Source organism: Sus scrofa, chromosome 18 (genome assembly GCF_000003025.6).
Source record: "Sus scrofa isolate TJ Tabasco breed Duroc chromosome 18, Sscrofa11.1, whole genome shotgun sequence".
In the NCBI taxonomy this organism is placed as follows: Eukaryota; Metazoa; Chordata; class Mammalia; order Artiodactyla; family Suidae; genus Sus; species Sus scrofa.
In genome coordinates this window covers 12227459-12252030 of record NC_010460.4, presented here as the reverse complement: position 1 = coordinate 12252030, position 24572 = coordinate 12227459, and the positions used below count along the sequence as shown (strand labels likewise).

Below are 24572 nucleotides of genomic sequence, written 5' to 3'. Positions count from 1 at the left end.
TATCTGGCCCTTTAGTTCTGGCTTCGCCACTTTCTAACATGCAATCCTGGGCAGGCACTTCACTCTTCAAGGCTTCAAATTCCTCACATGAGAAGAACTGGATTAATGTACACCACCATCATGATCAATGTCACTAATTTTCCACAAATGCCACAAGCAGTCACTGCTTAGAGGAGCAACTCAAATTCGCTAGATAACAATGGCTTACATGACAGTTTCCTTGAATTTAAGATTTAAATGTGGATATTGACACTTCCCTATGGTTGGTCTCAGCTTCCATGAAGTTCTCACTGATAATTTATTCTGCTGGATCCACTGAGGTATAGCATCTGAAGCTATTTCATTCCTGACAATGTAATTCTTTTTAGGGCAGAACAGGAAGGGTACCTGGATTCCCCAAACCTGGTACCTGGAAATCACTCGATACATATCTGTTAGAGTAAAACATTACATAAATGTATGAATGGGAAGGCCACTTAAATATTTTGAAGAATGCTTCTAACTGGACAGAGAGCTGACTTATTCATGTCATTAAAATGGCCATAATACCCAAAGCAATCTACAGATTCAGTGCAATCTCTATCAAATTACCCATGACATTTTTTTTTTTCACAGAACTACAACAAACAACCCAAACATTTATATGGAACCATAAAAGACCCAGAATTGCCAAAGCAATCCTGAGGAACAAAAACAAGCAGGAAGCATAACTCTCCCAAACTTCAGACAATATTACAAAGCTATAGTCATAAAGACAGTGTGGTACTGGTACAAAAACAAACGTACAGACCAATGGAACAGAATGCACAACCCAGAAATAAACCCAGACACCTACGGTCAATTAAACTTTGACAAAGGAGGCGAGAATATAAAATGGGGAAAAGGCAGTCTCTTCAGCAGTGGTGCTGGGTAAACTCCATGGCTGCATGTAAATCAATGAAACTAGAACACACCCTCACACTATGCACAAAAACAAACCTGAAACGGCTTAAAAACATAAACATAAGACAAGACACCATAAAATTCCTAGAAGAAAACGTAGGCAAAACATATTCTTACATCAACCATACAAATGTTTTCTTAGGTCAGTCTCCAAAGCAACAGAAATAAAAGCAAAAATAAACCAGTGGGACCTAATCAACTGACAAGCTTTTGCACAGCAGTAAACCATAAAAGAACAACCTACAGAATGGGTGAAAATAGTTGCAAATGATGCAACCAACAAGGGCTTAATCTCCAAAATATATGAACAATCCATATAACCCAACAGCAAAGAAAGAAAGAAAAAATCCAATTGAAAAATGAGCAGAAGCCATGAATAGACATTTCTCTGAAGAAGACGTACAGATGTCCAACAGACCCATGAAAAAATGTTCAACGTTATTAGAGAAATACAAATCAAAACTACAATGAGGTACCATTTCACACCAGTCAGAATAGCTATTATTAGTAGTCTACAAAGCACAAATGCTAGAGAGGGTGTGGAGAAAAGGGAACCCTCCTGCACTGTTGCTGGGAATCTAAATTGTTAAAACCACTATGGAAAACAGTATGGAGGTACCTCAGAAAACTAAATATAGAACTACCATATGATCCAGCAATCCCACTCCCGGACATATATCTGGACAACTCTTCCATTGGAAAAGATACAAGCCCCCGTGTGTTCACTGCAGCACTCTTCCAATAGCCAAGATACGGAAACAACCTAAATATCCATCCACAGATGAAAGGATTAAGAAGATGGGGAATATATACACAATGGAATACTACTCAGCCCTAAAAAAGAACAAAATAATGCCATTCGCAGCAACATGGATGAAAGTAGAGACTCTCATATTAAGTGAAGTAAGTCAGAAGGAGAACTACAAATACCATATCACTTATATCTGGAACCCAATATATGGCACAAATGAACCTTTCCACAGAAAAGAAAATCATGGACTTGAAGAACAGACTTGTGGTTGCCAAAGGGGAGGGGGAGGGAGTAGGATGGACTGGGAATTTGGGGTTAGTAGATGCAAACTATTGCCTTTGGAATGGATAAGTAATGAGACCCTGATGTATTGCCCTGGAAACTATATCTAGACACTTATGATGGAGCATGATAATGTGAGAAAAAGAGAAATTGGAATACTGTAAACCAGCTATACTGGAAAAAAATAAAAAATTGAGAAAAAAAAATCTAATTTGAGAAAGGACCTATCTACAGAAAAGAAACAAACTCTTGGACATGGAGAACAATCTTGTGATTGCCACAGGGGATAGGAAGGGAGTGGGATGGACTGGGACTTTTGGGTTAGTAGATGCAAACTATTGCATTGGAGGTGGATAAGCAGTGAGATCCTGCCATATAGCACAGGGAACTATATCTAATCACTTGTGATGGAGCATGATGGAGGATAATGTGAGAAAAAGAATATATTTTATATATTTATATATATATATATATTTATAAAACTGGGTAACTTTGCTGTACAGCAGAAATGGACCAAACACTATACTCAACTATAATAAAAAATAAACTCATCAAAAAGTCTACAAACAATAAGTGCTAGAGAGGGTGTGGAGAAAAAGGAACCCTAGTACACTGTTGGTGGGATTGTAAATTGGTGCAACCACTGTGGAAAACTGTATGGAGATTCCTCAGAAAACTAAAAATAGAACTATGTTTGATCCAGCAATCCCACTCCTGGGCATCTACCCAGAGAAAACCATGACTTGCAAAGACACATGTACTCCAGTGTTCATTGCAGCACTATTTGCAATAGCCAAGACATGGAAACAACCTAAATGTCCATGGACAGAGGAGTGGATCAAGAAGAAGTGGTACATATACACAATGGAATATTACTCAGCCATTAAAAGGAACGAAATAAAGGCATTTTTAGCAACATGGATGGACCTAGAAATTATCATGCTAAGTGAAGTCAGTCAGACAATGAGACACCAACATCAAATGCTTTCACTGACATGTGGAATCTGAAAAAAGGACAGAATGAATTTCTTTGCAGAACAGATGCTGACTCACAGACTTTGAAAAACTTATGGTTCCAGAGGAGACAGTTTGGGGGGTGGGGGATGTGCTGGGGTTGTGGGATGGAAATCCTATAAAATTGGATTGTGATGATCATTGTACAACTGTAAATGTAATACATTCATTGCGTAATTAAAAAAAAAAAAAAAACTCATGGAGTTCCCGTCGTGGCTCATGGTTAATGAATCCAACCAGGAACCATGAGGTTGTGGGTTTGATCCCTGGCCTTGCTCAGTGGGTTAAGGATCTGGCATTGCACTGAGCTGTGGTGTAGGTCACAGATGTGGCTTAAATCTGGCATTTCCCTGGCTCTGGCATTAGGCCTGGGGCTACAGCTACGATTATACCCCTACCCTGGAACCTACATATGCTGCGGGTGTGGCCCTAGAAAAAGACAAAAAAATAAAATAAATAAATAAAGTCATAATCTCTCTTTAAAAAAATAGATAAAATATGTGTGCACTTCTAAAGCTCTGAGAAATCTATAAAAACTACAAGACAATACCAACATGGGGGAGTTGTGATGTTTTCTGAAGGATGGCACATTAATTATTGTCTATTTTTGGTACCAGTAGTTCTCAAAGCCAGTTTTAAAATTTTACAGTTGTAATCATACTCCAGTGAAAAATGAATATAAATTAGGGGGTGGGGCAATGAGGCAGCCAAATGACCCACCCATTTCTCTTCGAGTCTCTGCGGTGTACATTTCTTAGGACAGTTTACTTGCTTTACTTCCAATCAAAGAGAGCTGATAAATGAGGCAGGGCACAGACAAGGGATGCCTACTAAAGGCGGAGATGGAAGATGCTGAAGATGCTTTGCCTGGCTTGACATCCTGTCTGGGCAGCTTGTTCTGTCTATTTCCTGTCTTTGCATATGTTTAGCCACAATCGCTACAGTTTCTGAGCTGCCTTCTTTATCTCAGCTTTCAAATTCACTTTAAATACCTACCTTTTGAAAGAATGTTGCTGTTTATTATTTAAACTACTCTCCCATCCCTCCCTCATATTTAATGAACAGGGAAGATTTTTAGTATGTAGTCCAAGAGCTGACCAAAAAAAGTAAGGTGGAAAGAGAGCTAGAAAAGTCTATTATTTTTAACAAAAATTAAAAAAACTGAATTTTAAATAGAACCATACTCTAATTTACTATAAAACAAATGTGTAAAACATAAATTATGGAGGGAAGGAATTAGTTGATATTCAAACCAATTCCCTTACTTTTTTACCTGTTGAGATTATTGCATCAGATGAAAATTCAAAGATTGAACATGGTAAAAATGCTGACATAATTTTATACTATGGTCCATGTTATTTATCCTATAAAGTTTTTACAAAATGCTTCTAGGTGTTTTACCCCGGGTATTTTAGTAACACTCTCTCCTCCTGTGGGTTGCCTACCCCTCACCCAGCCTCTGGAAGCCAAGAATCCTCCTGACTGCCCTTACTCCCACACGGGTCTCCAGACAGACTTCTCTGAGTCATCTGACTTGTCTTTCTCCAAGTCTGTATCATGTATTGGCTGATTCAACACCCATCTCTAACCTCTTCCAAGAAGCAGAAAGTGAAAAGCAAAAAGCAGAAAGAGTAACAAAACAGAACATTTTTTTTAAAGGAAAAGTAAGAGTTCTGGTTGTGGCACAATAAGATCAGTAGCATCTCGGGAGGGCAGGTTCGATCCCTGGACTGGCACAGTGGCTTAAGGATCTGGGCTTAGGTCAGGACTGCAGCTCAGATCTGATCCGTGGCCTGGGAACTCCATATATCGTGGGGTGGCCAAAAGATAGATAGATAGATAGATAGATAGATAGATAGATAGATAGATAGATAGATAGATAATTATTTCCCAGTCCATCTTAGAGATGTTTTGCAGGTGGTTTAGGGAATTACGATCAGGTGCCTCATAAGAAACTTAGGGAATGCCATCGGCAAATGTAAAGGGTGTGGCACCTGGTTAATGGGTGAGGATTGTAGTAGGACAACTTGGTTCTGGAGGCTGTAGCCTTGTTATTTGTCTTGCGGTTTAGCCAGGAATCCTGATTTCCATCCTTCCAGTTTGCAGCAGAAATGGGGTGAGCACTGTGCTAGCAGCTTCCTGAATCTAAGTTATTTGATTGTGGCAAAGACAGCAACTCCTATAGTAGCTCAGCTCTGCAGTGTGTCTTTAAAAGTCATTGTCAGACGTCCAAACTAGAATCTATTTGTTCATCTCTCTCAATAATTGTGGGACCTATCTCTTTCCCTTATTCATCTCTCACTGCTTATACTAGTCAGGTGGGATTTTGTTTGCAACAACAACAACAACAACAACAACAACAAAAAATTGACCTAAACTCACTTTTTCCCTTGTCAGGTTCTGCACTCAGCCAACCCTTTCATAACTGTCAAAGGATGAAATAAATTCTAAGATTTTTCATTTCAATTCACATATGGGTAGTTTTCTGAAAATTCATAAGGCAAGTACAAATCTTGTCCCTCTCTCTAAACAGATTTGAAATCAGTGGTCTATAGATATCCTATCAGTCTTGTTGGGAAGCTTCATTTAATCCACCTAAGAACCCAACAAGAACTTACATCCTCTTGGAACATAACCTGTTCTCCACATTGGATGTTCATCATGCACAGTCTTGCTGGACCAGCATAGATGTCCATTTATTATTCAGTCTCTCTTATTAGTTGCTGAGAAATCACATTAGAATGGCTGAAGAAAGTATCTGATTTGGAGTCATAGAAGGAGAGCATTAGGCTATGCAACAGGGCCAAAATTTTCCAAAAACCATACAATACCCTGAAGATAGAATCCCAAGACAGGCCCTCTCTCCAGAATAGGGTCTCTACTGAGTAACTCAGGCTCAGCAGTATTATGACTCATTATTCTCTTCTATATGTATTGACCTACTTTGTTTCATGTTTCAGGGCATATAGCAGAGATGAGTCACCACTGAGGAAAGCACACATGTATAGAGATATTAATAGCACAATGCAAGCTGGCATGGGAGAAGTAATTAAAAAGTGCTATAAGAATGCAGACTCGGTCTCAGCAGATTTGATAGGCTTAGAAGTCAAAGAAAAGTATATAAATGAATGTGCAATATATATTACACCTATTTTTATGTTCTCTTAGGTCCAGACCCATCCTTCTATGTGTTGCTTTGGGATGCTTCATGATTCCTTAATGTTTTATTTTTAGTCCCCTAGTTAATAACTTTACATATAGTTAATTTTTATGTGCACTCTCTCTGTTAAAATAAATGATGTGGTTTATCTCATGTCTGGTCCTGATTGACAGAGAAATTGACAGCAGGTATAAGATCAGCAATCAGGGGCCCATCAATGGCATTTAGGGATTGATTTGGCTGTGTCCTTGTGTCTGAACATGGTGAGGGGCTCACCATGATAAATAGGAGACTAATAATGATGCAATGCAGTGCATCGTAATTAATCCAATGAACACCTGTGGCTGATTGTGATAAAGTGCCTCCTCAAGGACCTTCAGAGCCCAGATGGCTGATGTCCTTGACCACTATGGCAGCCATGACAACTGTGAGGGCTGTGGTGTGGGCTGGGTTCTTCTGAGTGATTAGAGAAAGAAGTGACAAGCTCAGGTCTAAGTTCTTGTCACAAATCACAGAGGAGAAGTTATGTGGCAGCCCTCTATCTCTTATAGCCTCTGGGCTGATAGTGCTGAAAATCAAACACAACATTTAACTGTGAGCATTACGGAATCACAAACTAGGTTTAAATCACAACTTCGCCAGCTCTCTAATGTGTTGTTTGTGAAGTAGAGTCCTGAAATTTGGAAAGAAGAAATCTAGTTGGACTCAGACAAAAAAATCCAACCAGCCCACAAACAAACAAAACCCCAGACACTTAAACCTCTGAGTTACTCTGAAGCTCCCTCTAGTACCTCTTATTGACAGCTTAACCTGGAGCCAACTGGAAAACAGTAACGTGTTCTCCAGGCCCCAACCCCAGCAGCACAGGGAGAGTGTAGAAGGGCGGGTTTGGAGCAGAGAGACCAGAGCCCAGCACCAACGTGCAGCTGAATTGTAGAGTGTGAGAGGGAGCGTGCTGTACCCGAAAGACCTAGTGCTGGCGCTTCTGGGATCTTAAGTAAGTCTCTGCCTTTGCTTCTGCATTTGCACATTGAAAAGAAAATGCTGGACTAGACTGGCAGATCCACTTTTGTTTTAAGTAGCAAAAACCTCATCAAACAAAGGTATGTGTAAGACTCTAATCTATAAAACAGATAAAAACACGCTGCTCTGATTATATTTTGTACCAAAACGGGGGCCTCCCCTTGACTGCTGCATCCCCCCTTTAGAACCCCAAGTCTCTACGGAAGGCAGCCAGTAAACCTCTCAGTAGGGACATTGCTCAAGATCCTTCTTACTCTAAAGGTACCTGATTCTGAGATTCTCTCTTCAAGTCTCAGGTACCCTGTTCTTAAAGTGCAGCTCTCTGACCAGCAACATCCCATCCCCGGAGACTTGGTAGAAATGACAGTTGTCAAGATGCTGGAGTCAGACAGCCTGAGCTCCCATCTCGGCCTCCCCAGTCACTCGCTGGGCACCCTGGGAGCCAGGTGCTTTCATTCCGCTGCTTCCATCGCTACCCCTGGAATTTCCGTCTTGACGGCCTCCTCTGTCACACAGGAACACAAATACCATCAGAAAATCCTTTGGGAGGACAAGCAAATCATGTTCCTGAGAAATGCAAAGTGAAGCCTTTTCCATAACTGCGTATGTCAGGTGGCACAATGGAACAAAACGTATAAAGACAGGCCAAGGTCACCTCACATTAAGAAGAGGGGCCTCATGTCTTTTTAAACAGGAGGTCATTTTTTTTTTATTTCAAAAAATGACCAATGGCAGAGACCAAAGGATCAAGGGAGCCCAAAAGAGACTGGAAAGCACTTTCTTCGCTGTAGAAACCAGCTGGCAATTCAGCAAGAACAATAAGCTGGGGGACTAAAGCCCTCCAGGGGTGCATTGGGTCGCAGAATGGGTTCCCAAAGCATCACCTTTCCTACAAATTAGCCAGCTGCCAGATTTGGTAAACATCATAAATCTCTAAGAACAGGGCTGCACTCATGAGGTAACCCAGGTGTTTGACCACGGAGGATGTTGAAATATGCAAGGCCAGCAGCGCCTGTGCCAAATGGGTCACAGCCGCCCCTCTGTGCTCGAGTTTCCCAGGCCCCTTAGTGGAACTGCTCACAATTAACTGCTTTGTCTGTCCCCGAGCCTGCCTCTCTGCTGGGCACGGGGTTCTTCTCAGGTTGGTGGTCTCTCTCTCTGTGTCTCCCTCTGTCTCTTTCTTCTTTCCACACATGCATAGCAATCTTAATCAGAAACCACATCAGTCATCTAGAGCTTTTCTGAGGCTGTGTTAGCAAATGCCTCACTTAGGATGTCAGGCTTGACGAAAGAGGCCCTGGGTGAGCGCAGAGAGAGCAGAGGGCTGGGACCCGGGACATGGATGCAGGCTCTGGGTCCTCCCCCACCCCGTCCTGTCCTCTGCTATCCTCAGCTCAGGAAGCAGCCCATGATTTTTAGGTTTCCTCCCATTGTGGTTATATAAGTTTGAATATCAAGAATTTTATAAATGCCCAAGCACCTCCAGCATCATCATCTCTTCTTTAAACTTTCTAACTGAGCAGAGGGCGTGAGAATGTGGGTAAAGAATATGAAAGGAATCCCCGAGGTTCCCAAGGTTGTAGCTTCAGTGGCCCTGACCACATGCACAGGAGTCTCAACTTTGGGAAATCCAGCAGGTCTTGAAACATCACTGGCTTCCTTTTTCTCCATTTCAGAAACGTTCAAAGGTTCTGGTCCCACATCAACAAACACAGTAATGGATACCTGTGTGTGTCTTCTCTGTCTGCCTCTGGATTTTATAGGGCCTTACTGAGAGAATACCTTAATTAAATACGGTAAAATGGTTATAGAGGAAGCACTTAATATGGAAGCAGTGATGGCTTGCAAGGAATTCTGCTATACTTAAAAAGACATAGTCCTTCCTTGTATTTGCTGGAAGAAGATACGTCAAAGAAACTGAGTGACATAGGACATGTGAATAAGGACTGACATGAGTAAGTCCTTACTTGGAACTCAAGGAGTGGATGGTCAGCTTGGCTACAAGGTTTAAGATTTCCTGGATGAAATGAACTTGAACTTTTCTTCACCAGAAACCCTCTAGTGGCAGAGAGCCCATCAGAGATGAGGCTTTGCAATGGACCTCATCACTGTGTCATTCCCAGGCTGGCCCTGACGGTAATGCCAGCAGTTCCAGAGATGTCACAGAATGAAAACAAAATCTTTTACACAGCATTTTATCACCTGTGGTGCCATGTTAAATATTAATTTTATATACTTCAGGCTCATCATTATAATTTGGGGACAAAAAGTGGTAGGCATTATGTTTCATTTAACTCTGTGTTCCATTTCAGAGACCTGACACATAAATGGGTGTAGTATGAATGAATGACTGATGAATGAGTGTGTGCGCGATGGCCACAGGCATTTCTGAATGGAGTGCGGTCCCTCTTTTATCTTTCAGGGCATTTGCTTTCAATCTCCATGAGGATATAAACAATGTGGATTTTGGAGTCAAACAGCTGGAGTTCAAATCGAGCCTTTGCCAATCATTGGCTGATGACCTTCAGAAATCTACTTAACTCTCCTAAGATCTCAGTTGCTTTATTTGCAAAATGGGATAATAGATCTTCAGGTGAAATAAGGTATTTGAAAGCGGTAAGCATAGCGCTCAATACATAGAGTTAACTTCCTCTCAATCAGTACCCACCTTGCTTTGTTGTCTGGCATTTTAATTGACTGTGTCATCCATCTCTCCCTTTTTACTTTAGTAAAAAAAGCTCTTAATCCACCCATCTATCTACCGACCTCCCTATTTATTTCTCTATCCATCAGCCCATACCACTAATACCTAAGATCTGTGATATTGCATAACCACTGAGAGCTTGAGTGCTGGAATAACACACAGGAGCTTTCAGATCTCACCTACCAACCCAGAGACCTTGTGCAACTCGCAGCCTCAGGGGTCTCATCTGTAAAATGGGATTCATTAGTTTCCATCCTTATAGAATTATGGTATGAATCGAAGTCATATACATAGAGCATGTATCAGAATTTCCAGGCTCAAAAAAATGTTAGCTATTGCAAAAGTTAGCTTTCCATTTCTTCTCAGGAAGCTTACATCTCCAAAGAAGGCATGACCTGAATGCCCATAACCTGAGAGTTCTGAGTATTTCCTTAAAACTTGACATGGAATCAAGGGATGGAAAGAAAACATCTCTGCCATTTCCCCCAAGACAGCGGCTCTCCTCACACACCTCACAGGGCTTTTTTTGGCTGTTCAGCTTCCTCGGTAGTCACTGAAATGGAAAACTCAGGGTTTCTCTCCTGTAGGTTTTCTTTTCCACTTTATCAGAATCTGACTGAGATCTCAGGCTGTTTCTCACCATCCATAAAGGGCACTCACACCTGCCCAGATGAGGAGGACAAACTGCCAAGACCTCGGGACCCTGAGGCTGGGCGCAGACCTGGCTTATCTTGCTGACACGGGCAGTGCCCTACTGCCCGGTCTCCAGCCGCTCCCAGCTTTGCTAGGTCTTCTGGACGCTATATTTTTCTACATCCAGGGTAGGATTTAAGTGACATCAAAGGGTCAGAAGGAATGTTAAGAGGACCCAGGTCACTGTTTCAGCCCTTAGTCAATACTACCTCCCTCCTTAATGTGCCCCCTGGATACACAGTCCACTAACTAAGAATCCTCATCTGTACGAGTTCCCACTGCATTCTAAAAGGCAGAAAGCAAATCGTTTGTTCTTTCTAGCTCTGAAATGCCCTTGCACACACACTGTGTGCATGTCCGAAATGTTCTTGGAAGATAGAAATTATGCATTCATATCTAAGTGACAACCATTGAGCACCTTCAATTTTACTTTTATTGTTATTAATTGTTATCATTTCATGCCACAGGGGGACAAAACAGGCCTACCATGTTTTCTCCCACTAATTGTTCACCATTTCACCCCCACATTCCTACACAGCTCACACTGGCTTCTCACTTAACTGATAGAAAAAGCAAAAACCACAGGTGGGGTTGAAAATCCTTCTTTAAAGCAGAATGTTTTAGCATCAAATTTAAAATGTGAACTATAGTTTCTAACTATTCTGTTCTGTCATTTCCTCAGTTTAATGCCTGATCATGAAATAGTAATATATATAAAATAAAGATTATGAACGCTTTTACTTCATCTTCAATGTAAAGCTATGGTTGGGAGGGATAAAGAGGGAAAATTCCGCTGGAAGGTATTTAGCGAAGAGAAAGAGAGCTCAGATAGGAATCAGGAGTACTACAGAAAGAAACGTGACCCTGGACATGCAATAGAGAAAAAAGTAAACTCTTATAATATTGTGGGTTTTTATCCCCCAAGTTTGCACTATCGATTTTCTCTTGAGTTTCTGACATTAGGTTGTCAATTGCATTTCACTCCTAACAGCAGCAGCCTTACATAATCCGGCACTCTGGCTGATCTGGTCCAGCAGCTCATTGTCGACCTGCCCCACAGGAGACCTTGTTATTCCTCTTCAGAGGTCGGGATGTGATGGTTATTCATCTCGCAGAGCAAGCTGGGATTGGGGGAACCCTCTGTGTTATAACTTCTCAAAGTTGGCTTTGAGGTGAACGGTATGTGCTGTGCTCTGTAATGAGTATTCAGCAATGTACCGTGTGTCCACAGGTGTCCCATTCAGAGCATTCCAGCTAATGGACAGTTAAGGAAAGGACCCGACAGCTGGTAGGCCTCCCTTGCTAGTGCCAATATTGTTTTCACGCTCCAGGCGGTGGTGCGTTATAACACATGCACAGCTAAACAAGCAAAGGAGCTCCACGTGCACCACTCTCTGTCCCTCCAAACGCTAAGGTTAATACCACTTATCAAACTGGCTTTGGGGCAGCCTTCTCCTGCTCACAGCTGGGCTAAGAATCAAAAAAATGTTTGCTCTGCAAGAACAAAATCCTTTAAACCCAGTAGAGCTTGGATTTCTGTTTGACTTTAAAATAGTTTTTCAATACTCTCTCTCTCTCTCCCTATACATACGTACACACACACACACACACACACACACATATATACACACACATCTATATATACATACATAGTTCATTCCTATGCATATTATATATGCATCTATATATACATATGGTCACAGTTTCATGTCTCACCATCTAAACAGGTAATCCAATGTCTTTGCCGATGCCCATGTGCTAACTACAAAATTCATATGGCTATAATGGCAATATTTCTCTTGTCATTAATAGTATTTGTCCTTGATACCAAGTTCTTAGGTGATAGATGATAAAAGATATTTCACCTGTGGATTTATAATTTCTCTGTAACGATATTATTTTTGCTAGATATTTACTAGCGCTTGAGCAGCGTGTTTTTTTTTTTTTAAAATGAACATCAGCATATGGTTTCCTGTCCTTGTCTAAACTCTGTTTAATATTCATTTCTCAGTTGAAGTGTAGCCACAGTCTTTGGAATTTAAGTATATAATCCCAGATTTAAATATATGTGATCAATAAAAATAAAATACTGTTTAGTGCTTAAATTAACTCTTGAGTTAAGGTTGTAGTCATAAATTTATTATTAGGGTTTTGATTTGTTTTACTTAAAACAGACCATACATGACTAGGATAAGTAAAACAGTATGTTTACTATTAATAACTTTAATTTGCATAAACATATTGTACTAAAAATAACAAAATAAGAAGTTTGGACTTAGTTATTAAATTATATAAGATTTAATAGCTGTTTTTAATCCCTGCCCAGGGACAGAAAAGCGTTTGGTGGAAACCCAATAAACCTTTCCTGATACTCTCCCACCTAAACCATCCCTGCTTCCCTCACACGGTCATTCTCTAATTACCCTGTTGTGTTTTCTCCATAAACTACCACTAACTGAAATTATGTCTACTCATTTGGTTCTTCAGTTACCAAGAATGAAAGTAGGCACCTTTTACATTTTCACCCTCGTGTGGCAGAAGAGTATAGTACATAGTATGTGTATGTGGGCATCCTGTAAATATTTGATGAGTGAATTAATGGACGGATGTTTTCATCTATACTCTATTTTAAAAATCCAGTTATTTCTCAGGAGTGGTATACAGACAGACACATACAGGCAGTCGTTGCTTTGCCCTGAAGCACAGGACCATAAAAACGATCGTGTAAACTGAAGCCATGGAAAGCAACCTTAGTAATCGTGGGGAAAAACTGTCATTGTTCCTTGAACTTCATTAAAAACTCTTCCTCTCAGTTGTAAATGTACAGGAAAGTTAAAAAATATAGCAAAGCTCATACTTATTGAGAACACGGTAATTTAGAACATTAAAAATATTGAGATTTAAATGTTTTGTTTTTTGGTAAAATACTTATCAAGAGTACTTTGAACAGCTTGCTCTTTTTCTCACTGTATAAATTACTGTACAGAGGGAGCATCTTTTCTATGCCTTAGCCAACTGTCATGCTTCTTTCTAGGTCGGGATTAGCCTCCGACATTTTATTCTTCATGCTTTTGCTATCCTAAAATATACTTGGGAATTCCATTAAAGTGAGTTTTTTGCCAGCATCGGTTCCTCCGGGACATCTTCATCTCTTTGTTTTGTCTGTCTTCCTCACTTATACCGACAAGTTTGTCTCCACTGCGTGTCTTTGGCTGCACATGTAGAGCCTCTCAACTGGCAGCAGTGGCAGTTTTCCCATCTACAGATTTTTCTTCTCTAACTCCATTTCTGTTTCATTTGAATTCCACTTCCAGAGTTAAATCACTTCTCATTTCTTGCCTGCACGTTCATCTCTGTCCGTCAATTTCTGCTTTAAATGATCTGTTTTTGAGAAATGTCATTGGGTTTATACTGGGCGACAAGTAGGCAATAATACTCTATGCTTCCCTGTCTGTGCCAAAAATGAATAGCAGATGCAAAGGGACCAGTGATGGACAAAGAATGAAAGGAACGATGTGATTGGTCACTGATCATAAAGCACATCTGTTATTTATGGAGTGATTTGTGGACTGAGGAGCTAGCAGTAAAACTTGTACTTTATGTAATCACTTATAATTAACACACTAAAATTTGAGCCATGTTGTTGGAGAATTGGTGTTAATTAACCAAACTGTAATAACCAAAATTCATCCACATTGGATCCATGCAAAGCAAAAACTGCCTGGAATTGAACATTTCATTTCTCCCCCAAACTTTCATATGATCTCTAACTACATCTATATATGAGAGAAGCTACTTTAGAAATGTGCAAAATTGGCTTTTTACTCGCAGAAGTCATATATGAAAAACAGAGAGGTTATACTTTCCTAAATGTCCTTCTCTTAGAAGTAGACAGCTGTAGATTTTTGATGATTGCATAGGTCAAAGTAAACAAAATTTGTAATTGTACAGTTATACATTTGCATTGCAGGATCAGAATGCATAAATCAATGGTTTTCAAACTCCATCACGTGTTAGAATCACCTCAAGGGGCTGTTAACACAGATAGCTGACCCTACCCTCAGTGTTTCTGATATAGTAGGTGAGGGTGCCGCCTGGTACTCTGCATTTCTAAGGAGATCCCAGGTGAAACTGATGCTGTGGGTCAGGAACCACATTTTAGGAACCATCTACTTAAACACAACTGGCAGGGTATTCATGGGGAGAGAGGAAAGAATCAGGAGCCCCACATCTGGCAGGAGCACAGAGCCTGAATCAAAAAGCTTAGGTCATTAGAGATCTTTTATTTTAGGCCCCTTGTTTTACAGTGAAGGAAGTGGAAGCCTGCAAATTCAAATGATTTAATTCAGATACAAAGTTAACCATTCTTAGAATCTGCTCTAAAACCTAGAATCAATTTCTGATTTCTGGAAGACAGCTAGCATCATAATAGATCCTATTCTCAATAATTATAAGGTGAAACTATTACACACACACACACACACACACACACACGCACTTTGCTGCATATGAAATGGCCTAGTTAAAAAATAACATTCCTGAGCCCCTACCTAAGGGTTCTGATTTCAGAGGTGGAGGATGGGCCTTCTGGATTGTTCCCCCTGAGATTCAAATGAAGGTAAACTGTTGTTTAAGCAAATGCTCTAGAATTGTGCGGACCAACATTTTAAAGCAAGAATCTATACACAAGAAAGAATAGAATACCAACTTGTCTTTCATTTCTTTTTTTTTACTAAATACTTTCCCAGACTATGAAAAATGCCCAGACCATCCTACGAGGTGGATGAGTACCTTCCTGGAGAAACCTTAGTCAAGTGTCTCTGCTAATCTTGAAGCCTCCTTTTCCTCATCTGTATAAGGGGTAAAATTATAAAACTGATTTCATACCATTGTCCTGAGGATAAAATGAAAAAACGACATGAGAGAATTTATGAATGGTAAAATATTACATGGAAGTTAGTAGTCTGCTTCATTATAGAGAAGCCTAAATAAAGTAGGATTTTTTTTAATGTCAGTGGGGAATCTGCAGATAAAAGATTCTGTATTACAATAGGGTCACCCAGGTAAGAAACTTATTTATTGGTCAAAGAACCAGAAGAGATAAAAGCTCCGTAAAAAAAAAAAAATCACAAGATGTCACCTTCACGGCCCCTAAATTACTTGGAACAGGAAATGGAGACTGAATCCTAATCTGGGATAAGAAAAAATAATACATCCTAGGCTCAATGGCTTTCTTAGAAAACATTTTGTCTAATCTCTGTCCCCAGGACATTTCCTGCCCCTTCTGTTTCTCGAATACACGGGGGATTGGAAACCAGACAATAGTGACATCCTGAGCTTTCCTTTTCTTTAGCAAAGCTGAAAAAATAATGTAAGGAAGGAAAATGAAAATGATCCCTTTACCTGGACTCTGCCCTCACTATGAAGGAGGACCTGAAGCTGGAAAAAAAAGGAACTGGAAAGGGAGGAAGAGTCTTCCTTCCCCGCAGGGCGTGCGGTAGGAAGAAGTGCTGACTGGGGACAGCAGAGAGGCAACCATGTAACAAAAAACAAAAGAACAGAAGACACTCTCTCCCTTTGAAGGCCCAGCATTTGTTTTTCTCCACATAATTTAATCGATATTTGTTGAGCCACCACCATTCGGCTTTCACGGTCACTCTGGTGTTGAGTTTCATGAGCAACTACTTTTTTCCACTGGCTGCAGAAGCACTGGCTCTAGGCACGACTGGCAGAAGATCATTCCTTTGAGCAAAGCAAAACTGGCACCATCAAGGGAAGCAAGGGTACCTCTGTGTGGGTGATCAGACCCCGTCTTAACGTGCAGTTAAATGACAGAAGGCTTTCACAGGCCAATTAAGCACTTTTGGAAGATGTGGCTTCAGACCATTCAGTGTGCACGTGAAATGCCTAGACCTGATGACAGAACTTTCTTGAAAGCTGGTGCATCCAAGGAAACCTCAGCACAAGGAACAGAGCAATAACATATATTCTCCAGAAAATAAAACATGGCCTTACCTCATTCGAGCAAAAGTATATTGAAAGCTCTCCTTTCTAGGTTCAGTAATAAGCCTGGGAATTTGGTTTTACACAGGAGCCTGGTCCCCACTGCCCAAGGGCTATATGCCTGCCGCGCCTTCTCAGGACACAGCCTCCCGGAGGTCGAGGTGCAGATCAAGTTCTTCAGAGACCTGAAAAGCTGGGGTCTGGCTCATGCTCCATTCTGAGGACAGTCCTGTCTCTCCACAAGGACGCTCGCCTCTTCCCCCATTTCAGCTCTTTCTCTAGATTTTCTTCTATCGATGCCACTGGCATGCTTTCAAACTGATCAGCATCTCATTTTTCAGTCACCCTTCATGCCACCGCCCTCCATCCGAACGTTTAGACTTCCATCCTAATGTCACAGGGCTTTTGTTTTCTTCCACGGTATCTCCAGAAAGGATTCCTCCTAAGTAGCTAGTTATTTATGTCAAGGCATCAGAAATCCATCCATCCATCCATTCATTCATGCATTCATTCTTTCAGACATTTGGTATCGTGCAAAGCACTGGCCTAAGAGCTCTGAGGTTAAATAGGGAGGAGCAGACACTTAAAATCACTGCGATGTGATAAGAACGAAGTCAGGATTCGCACTACTGTCTCTACCTGGAACTTACACTTTCTCCCTTGTCTACTTCAGTCTTTAAATACAAATGAGGAGACACTGCCTCCTGGAAGCCTGCCCTGAATCCACTCCCAGCTGAATTAGGTGTCTCTCCTGAGGGTTTTCAGAAGTGCCTATCTAGACCCTTGCACCAATTAGCTGTTTACATGCCTGACCCCCAATTAGAAACTGAGAGATTTGAAGGCAGACACTGTGTCATGTTCATCTCTGTATTCCTAGTACTTAACATAGAGCCAGTAGGTTGTACCCAGTGCATATTTTTGAATGAATGACCATATATATATATATATATAAAAGAAATACCATAGAAAGTTCTGAACTAGAATAAGGAGTTAGTACTCATTTGAACTAGAGGAATAAAGACAGTTTTCATGGAGGAGTGGTATGTAAGCAAAGTGCTGAAGCGTGAATAGGATTTTCAGAATTTGAAAAGATCAAGGGCTTGGAGGAAGGGGTGGTACACAGAGGATTACTTTTTACAACCTAAAGGATTCTCTCCATCTCTGATCCATTACTCCTCAAGAAAAGTAACCTTTGTTATATTCTACCAAGGGTTTTCTCTTTTCCTTCCTTGCTTGTGGAGAACCTTCCATGATGCCTTACTATCTAACAGGGTAGAATCCAGGTGGGTTAGCTTGCACTATAAGGGTCTTGCTATTATTTTTACCCAACACTTTTTTTCTAATCCTAACTTTCAGCCCTTGGCCATCCACTACCTGCGCACATCAGGCCCATCTCCTTTTGTCCCCCAATATCTTGCTTTTTATCATCTCTCTGGCGTTCCTCTTTCTCCATCCCTTACCTGGAATGCTTTCCCCGGGCCTTCCTGCCCTAGATGGTCCCATGCTGTCTTTGAAAACCCGACCCGCTTCATGCAGCCTCCCTTTTCCACTCCAGATCAGAATAGCTTCTTCCTCTAGACAACTTGATTGAACCACGCTTTTACCATTTAATCATATGCTACATTGTATGGTTTTCTAACCAGAATCTGTTTTGGTCCTTTATGCGGACCTGGATAAGGTACCTACCAGTTAGGATCATAGATGGCGTCTTTTTGTAACAGGCCCAGTGTCTCAGACAAATAGTCCATTGATGAAAAATTCTTGATAACTTAAGCACTTCTCTAAGGACATATGAGGAATCTTTACTTTAGGCAGATATCTTATTATTCAGCTACCAGCAAATGGAGGTGCTTACCCTGGAGAGAAGATTTCACTTAATGAAAAGAAATAAATTATCCATTTTCAGTGTGTCTATGTCATAAAATCACTGAATTTTCCTATGTTATGAAATAAAAACCTCCTTCTTTCCTGTAACATTCAGAAATCAGTTGCAATCCTATATATTAACAATGAAATATTACAAAAGGAATACAAAAACATGATACCTTTTAAAATTGCACCCCAAAAAATCAAATACCTAGGAATAAACTTGACCAGGGAGGTGAAAGACTTATATGCTGAGAACTATAAAACATTCATCAAGGAAATTAAAGAGGATTCAAGGAAATGGAAAGATGTCCCATGCTCCTGGGTTGGAAAAATTAATATCGTAAAGATGGCCATACTACCTAAAGCAATCTACAGATTAACTGCAATCCCTATCAAATTACCCATGACATTTTTCGCAGAACTACAACAAACAACCCAAACATTTATATGGAACCATAACAGACCCAGAATTGCCAAAGCGACTCTGAGGAACAAAAACCAAGCAGGAGGCATAATTCTCCCAGACTTCAGACAATATTACAAAGCCACAGTCATCAAGAGAGTGTGGTGCTGGCACAAAAACAGACATACAGACCAATGGGACAGAATAGAGAACCCAGAAATAAACCCAGACACCTACGGTCAATTTTCAACAAAGGAGGCAAGAATATAAAATGGGGAAAAGGCAGTCTCTTCAGCAAGTGGTGCTGGGAAAACTGGACAGCCACATGTAAACCCATGAAACTGGAACACACCCTCACGCCCTGCACAAAAATAAACTCAAAATGGCTTAAGGATTTAAACATAAGACAAGACACCTTCAAACTCCTAGGGGAGAACACAGGCAAACATTCTCTGACATCAACCTTACAAATGTTTTCTTAGGTCAGTCTCCCAAGGCAACAGAAATAAAAGCAAAAATAAACCAGTGGGATCTAATCAAACTGACAAGTTTTTGCACAGCAAAAGAAGCCATTAAAAAAAAAAGTCAACCTGTTTCACTGATAGAACTATAGTCATAGTTATTTTTACCACTTCCATGTAGCCAAAGTAATGACATTTTAAAAAATTGTGCGACTAGCCCTTTAAGATAGGTGCATCCGTGTCACGTTTTTACCCTTGCCCTTGTAATCCTGGGACGCCTTCCAGGCTTTGCCCCTCGTCAAACCACATCAATATCAGTCTCAAACCTTAATCGTAAAAGACATCTAGAGGGATAGAGGCTCAACGCGTCCTGTAAAGGCGCAACTTCATTACACACAACAGGCTGCAGGGCATGGAGAATCCATCCCCTAACCTTTCCCAGCCTCTATCCATCTGTGCCCCACTGTTGGATGCCCACACTTGATGGTGAATGCTTTCCAATGGGAAACTGTAGCTGGATATTTTTCCCATCCTTTGGTCCCTATTGTATGTTCAGCTGCACTGGAGCTAACTGCTAATCAACGCCAGAGACTCTCATACACAAACAAACACAGCATTGTGGCCTCCCCCAGGGCTGGAACACAGCAATCCAGCAAACAATTTAGTCAGGTGATAGCAGGCTGGAGGAACAGACAACGCAGCACCCAGACACCCTCCTGCCTACACTCCCTGTGGCCCCGTCCTCCCCACAAACCAACTGAACTGCCAGGCCAGGCAAAAATGATACTTGAGAAAACAATGGAGACTAAAACAATATGCAGTAACGTGCAATCAAAGAGTCTGGTCTGACAACAGGATTCTTTGTCCAAGAGAGTGGATTCTCCTGATCGTGGTGATGTAGACATAAAATACACAGTATGAGAGCATCTTCTGGACAGAGGGGAGGGGAGAGAGGAAGAAGCGTCAATGCGCGCGATATCTTCAGATACGCCTCGGGCCCTGGCCATAGAACAGGGGGATGGAGGTGGAAGAACGCCATGTTTAATAGCTTTGTGGTTAGATATGCCTGATCTACAATCTCAGGTCTACCTCTGGGTCTCTTCTTTGATCTCCTTTCATGCTCCACCCCTCCCCACCCCACGGTGGAGAGAACATGATTGGAAGCAATGGGGTAGAGGGTGTAAGCTTTGTGGAAGAGGTGACTCCAGTGACCAGACTGTCTAACCCACGGCCCAGCATCTAAGACCGTTCAGGTCCTATCAAAGCAGCAATTCTTCGCTAGAACAACTGATCATGGTTTTGTCTTCAAATGCTTCCTCTGCGAAGAACAAGGTGGGAATAGGCTTGGACTGACTTCATGGCATTTTTACCCCAAAAGACATCTAGAGCTTAAGAGACATAGAAAGCAGACAGGACAACTCCACTGGAGAGAAAGCTCCTAACAATGCCCACTAGAGTTAAATGGGCCCAAAGGATCCAGAGGCAGTTGCCCGGTCATTCAGCCAGAGTGGAGGGAAACTCACCACGAACTAATAGAGTTTTCTGTGAGGTCTGAAGTGCCTTTCCCCAAGCATAAGGCTTCTGTTTATCAGAGTTTTTAGATGTTTTCCCTAAGAGCTCAGTTCAAGTCCACTTCTATTTCTTTTGTTTCCTGGTTCCACTGTCTTTGAAGTTAACTGCTCTCATTTTCACCTCTTGCAAGAGCACATCACTGGGTGGGATGTTAGAAACCCACGGGAGTCAGCTGGCTTTTAGGAAGTGCGCATCGAGTTAGGCGAGAACTCGACAGAAATCCACCTCTACCCATTTATTCCTGCTGCATTGCTTTTGATCTGTTTCTCCAAATCAAATTCATTTATGACAGCCTTGAAGTACATCTTCATATCCCCAGAGAGCATATATCAGAGGGCAAACTCTGTGATCTGTAACCATCAGACTCAAACCGCTATTTTAAAAGGCTAGAAACCATTTCAGGTTGGTTTGAAATCCCAATACTGGCATAGACAGTAAAAGCATTTAACTTTCACTCTTCCTTTACAAATGAGAATGCGGGTGACAAACCCAAATTTGATCTGACTCACTTTAATCTAGAGCCAATCTGTACACTAGTCATTCCAAATAATAACAGAGCGGATAAGTAATTCCCCAAAGGGTGCCAAGCCCTGGGGTGATGTGCATCAAAGAGATTTGCTGCCCTTGCAAGTTTACCCACCTGCAGTGCATTAGGCCCACTCCACTTAGCCCAGAGCAGCTCAGAAGTTCTCGAGGCTCCTGGGGCCGCTAAGGGGGCCCGATTCCACCTGGTCGGGATCAGCCAGCTGCGGCTTCCCCGGGGAGACTTCAACCCTGGGTATGTATCTGAAAGGGTCCTCAGGGCTCATAATGGAAGATACTGTTCGTTCAGCTTGACCTTTAATGGGCACACACTAAATTCTCTAGGATTATTTGTTCCCGTTTAATGGACACACCCATTGCTGGGAAAAATATTTTCGTTTGCTTCATGGGGTTATGTTTGTCTGTTTGCGTTTTTCTATTTCCAAATATTTAATGAGAGCCCATCATATTAATTTACTAAGCGTTTTATAATGGTTCAACTTTATCCACGTCAAGCTAAATAAACTGAATTTCCATCTTAATTGGTCCACTTAGCAGAAACAAATGCACATGATAATGTGCGTAAAGCTATAAAAATAGAGGGCACATCCAATGGCAATGTTGATCTAAAAAGCAAGGCACACGGTTATTCACAGAACTATTTTTAAAAATTAAATTGAAAAAATACAAAAGTATACCAGAGTGTTAATAGTGCTGCCTGCTTTGAGAAGAATTATAAGTCAGTTTTTCCCTTCTCCATAATTTTAAAAATTTGAATATCCTCTACCATGGACACATTTTTCAAGAATGAAAAGAAATAATGTGTTTCTTTGAGTACCTATTTTTGTATTCCTAATAACAAACCTAATAGTTGAAAGACCCTTTTTATTATTTTCACATCATTAAAATTAATCTTTTCACAAGTTTGAATTACACTAAGCTGTATTTACGATTCCGCTTCTCCCAGAGACACTGCAATTGATAGTTAAATATACTTCGTAAACATGAAAAGAGGATGGGAAGACAGGCTTTATTGTTTCAAAAATTAAGTATCTAAACCAGTTAAAATAACCTAGTAATCTCCCTCCTTTCTCTCCTTTAGCAGCTTCAGGCTTCCTTATTTGATCACCGTGAAGCATATCTAAAGAAATACACTCGACACAGAAGGCAATATTTTGGGGGTAGAAACTATTTTTGGAAGAACTAAATTGATGCTTGCATAGGATTCTCCAAAGCTGAAGGATATTGTTTTTAAGCCAAAGATCCAACTTTTGGCGTAACGTGGACACCCTATTGGACCAGCTGGCAGATGCCCAGTGGAAGCCCTTCTGATGTTCGAACACTCAGAAATAATGGCCACTGTAGGTTAAAACCTTGAAGACGCTTCTCTGCTATTGGAAGCAATCATGTCCCGGGCAGGTTTGGAAGAGGCCGTGTTATTAGCAAATAAGGAAGGCCATTATGAAAACATTACTTTAAAGTTTTATATGATCTCCATTTGTTTTATTCTGCATGAAGATTTTCTCTATTACCTAAGATTCTTAGGTAATAGATTGATTGATTAAATCTGGACTCTGAGGCAAAAGCCCTTGGCTCCTTCCCTGGGCAGCCCAGTGTCTCCCAGGAAGTCACATGGAGGGATGGTCCCTGCTCTACTTCCTTAAGGTATGGAAGGGGACGATTCAAGGGAGAAATAGCTGCTGAAACCTTAAAGGAGAGAGTTCTCTAGCATGACAAAAAAATATTCCATTGCCCTCCTCCTCATAATAAGAATGAAGGTTCCCACACCCTTCTCATGAGCTTTGAGAGCAATTTACAAAGGCAATAGCTGACTCATTTACACCTTCTCAGGGAAAGGCTCAAGCAGAAGCACTCATAAGAGGCCCAAGTACACACCTAGCAAGGGGCCTTACATTCTCAAGGGGCATCAGCAGAGCCAACAGCAAGTCAGATGGTGAGTGCAAATTTCTTATATAAATAAGCACTGTTGATATTATTTGGACAGGAAGGTATAGGTGTGAGCTTTTGCATATGGCAAGAAATGTTACTACCAATGACACTCATTGTTTGTATTGAGTGATGGGTGTCATGACTAGAGAGTTCTGACTCCTCTCCTAGTCCTCCAAGTTTGTGGAACCAAACCTAGTGGTTGGCGTCTGAAAGTGAAGTTCCCAGGCCAGCAGCTGCCACCTCCAGGGAGCTTGTTAGAAGGGCAGACTCAGAGTCAGCCAGAGACCTAGTGAACCAGAATCTCCATTTCAGCAGGTGACTGATAAGCACATTAAAATATGAGAAGCATGGCTCCACTATAAACAAAGTGCTACTCATCAACCATAAACCTAAACGTAGTGAGAATAACTGACTGACATTTTAGGTATGAGCCCTCGACAAGTCTTAGGAAGCACTTAATATTTAGTAAAACCACTCATTACCATTTTGGTTTAACCTTTTTTAGAATTGCCTACTCACTTTTTTTTTTTTTTCACTATGACTCAGATTTCCTTTTCTTCACATCAATCACACATCTTTTCTTCTACTCACTGCATCTGGACAAACTTACCTTCTGGTGGCACAGGAAATCTCTAGGTGTCCTGAAAAGATGACAATGACGAGCAGCCGAATTGGGGAAAGAAAAAGGCAGAAATGACCCCACTGACTTTATGAATCGTCGCTCCTGTTTAGTGCCACTGTTTAGAGTTTATAAACATTGTATTCTCACAGTTTACTTCTACCACCAGCCCATCCCCGTCACCGTCATCACCACCGCCACCATCATCACCATCTTACAGCTGGAAAACCTGAGGCTCCAGGGGATACAGAGACCTACTCAGCGTTGGGCAGAACTGCCAGGAGGCAATGCAGGCTCCTGAACTCAAACCTGGACGCTTCCTCTGAGCTGACAGCTCCACAGCGGCGGCAGGGCCAGGAAGGGCACAGCTATGAGCATCACCAGCATCAGCAGTGAGGTGGGTGCACCTTGGCTTGGGAGTGCCCTGTATACACAATGCTTTCCTAGATACCATGGGAAAGGCCAAGGCCAACTGTCTGATTGGGGGATTTTCTATGTCAGATTCCCCAGGGTCTCAAGCTTGATCACATGTCCTGTGTTTCTTTTGAGAAGGGTTTTTGGATCTCCATGTAGAGGGAATGATCTGAGAGGGTAGAGGGAAGAA

At 41.3% G+C, this 24572-nt stretch overlaps 1 protein-coding gene and 1 long non-coding RNA gene across 4 annotated transcripts in view; one reads left to right on the top strand and one right to left on the bottom strand.

The window, feature by feature from the left end:
- The window catches only part of PTN (pleiotrophin), an 89338-nt gene that overhangs the window by 57015 nt on the left and 7751 nt on the right, over window positions 1-24572 (bottom strand).
- Window positions 1-24572, top strand: part of LOC106506761 — a 67404-nt gene that overhangs the window by 35430 nt on the left and 7402 nt on the right. The window contains exons 6-7 of the long non-coding RNA XR_002340463.1: window positions 9595-9788; window positions 24138-24365. This is a non-coding gene — a long non-coding RNA (uncharacterized LOC106506761). The remainder of the gene's footprint in view (window positions 1-9594; window positions 9789-24137; window positions 24366-24572) is intronic.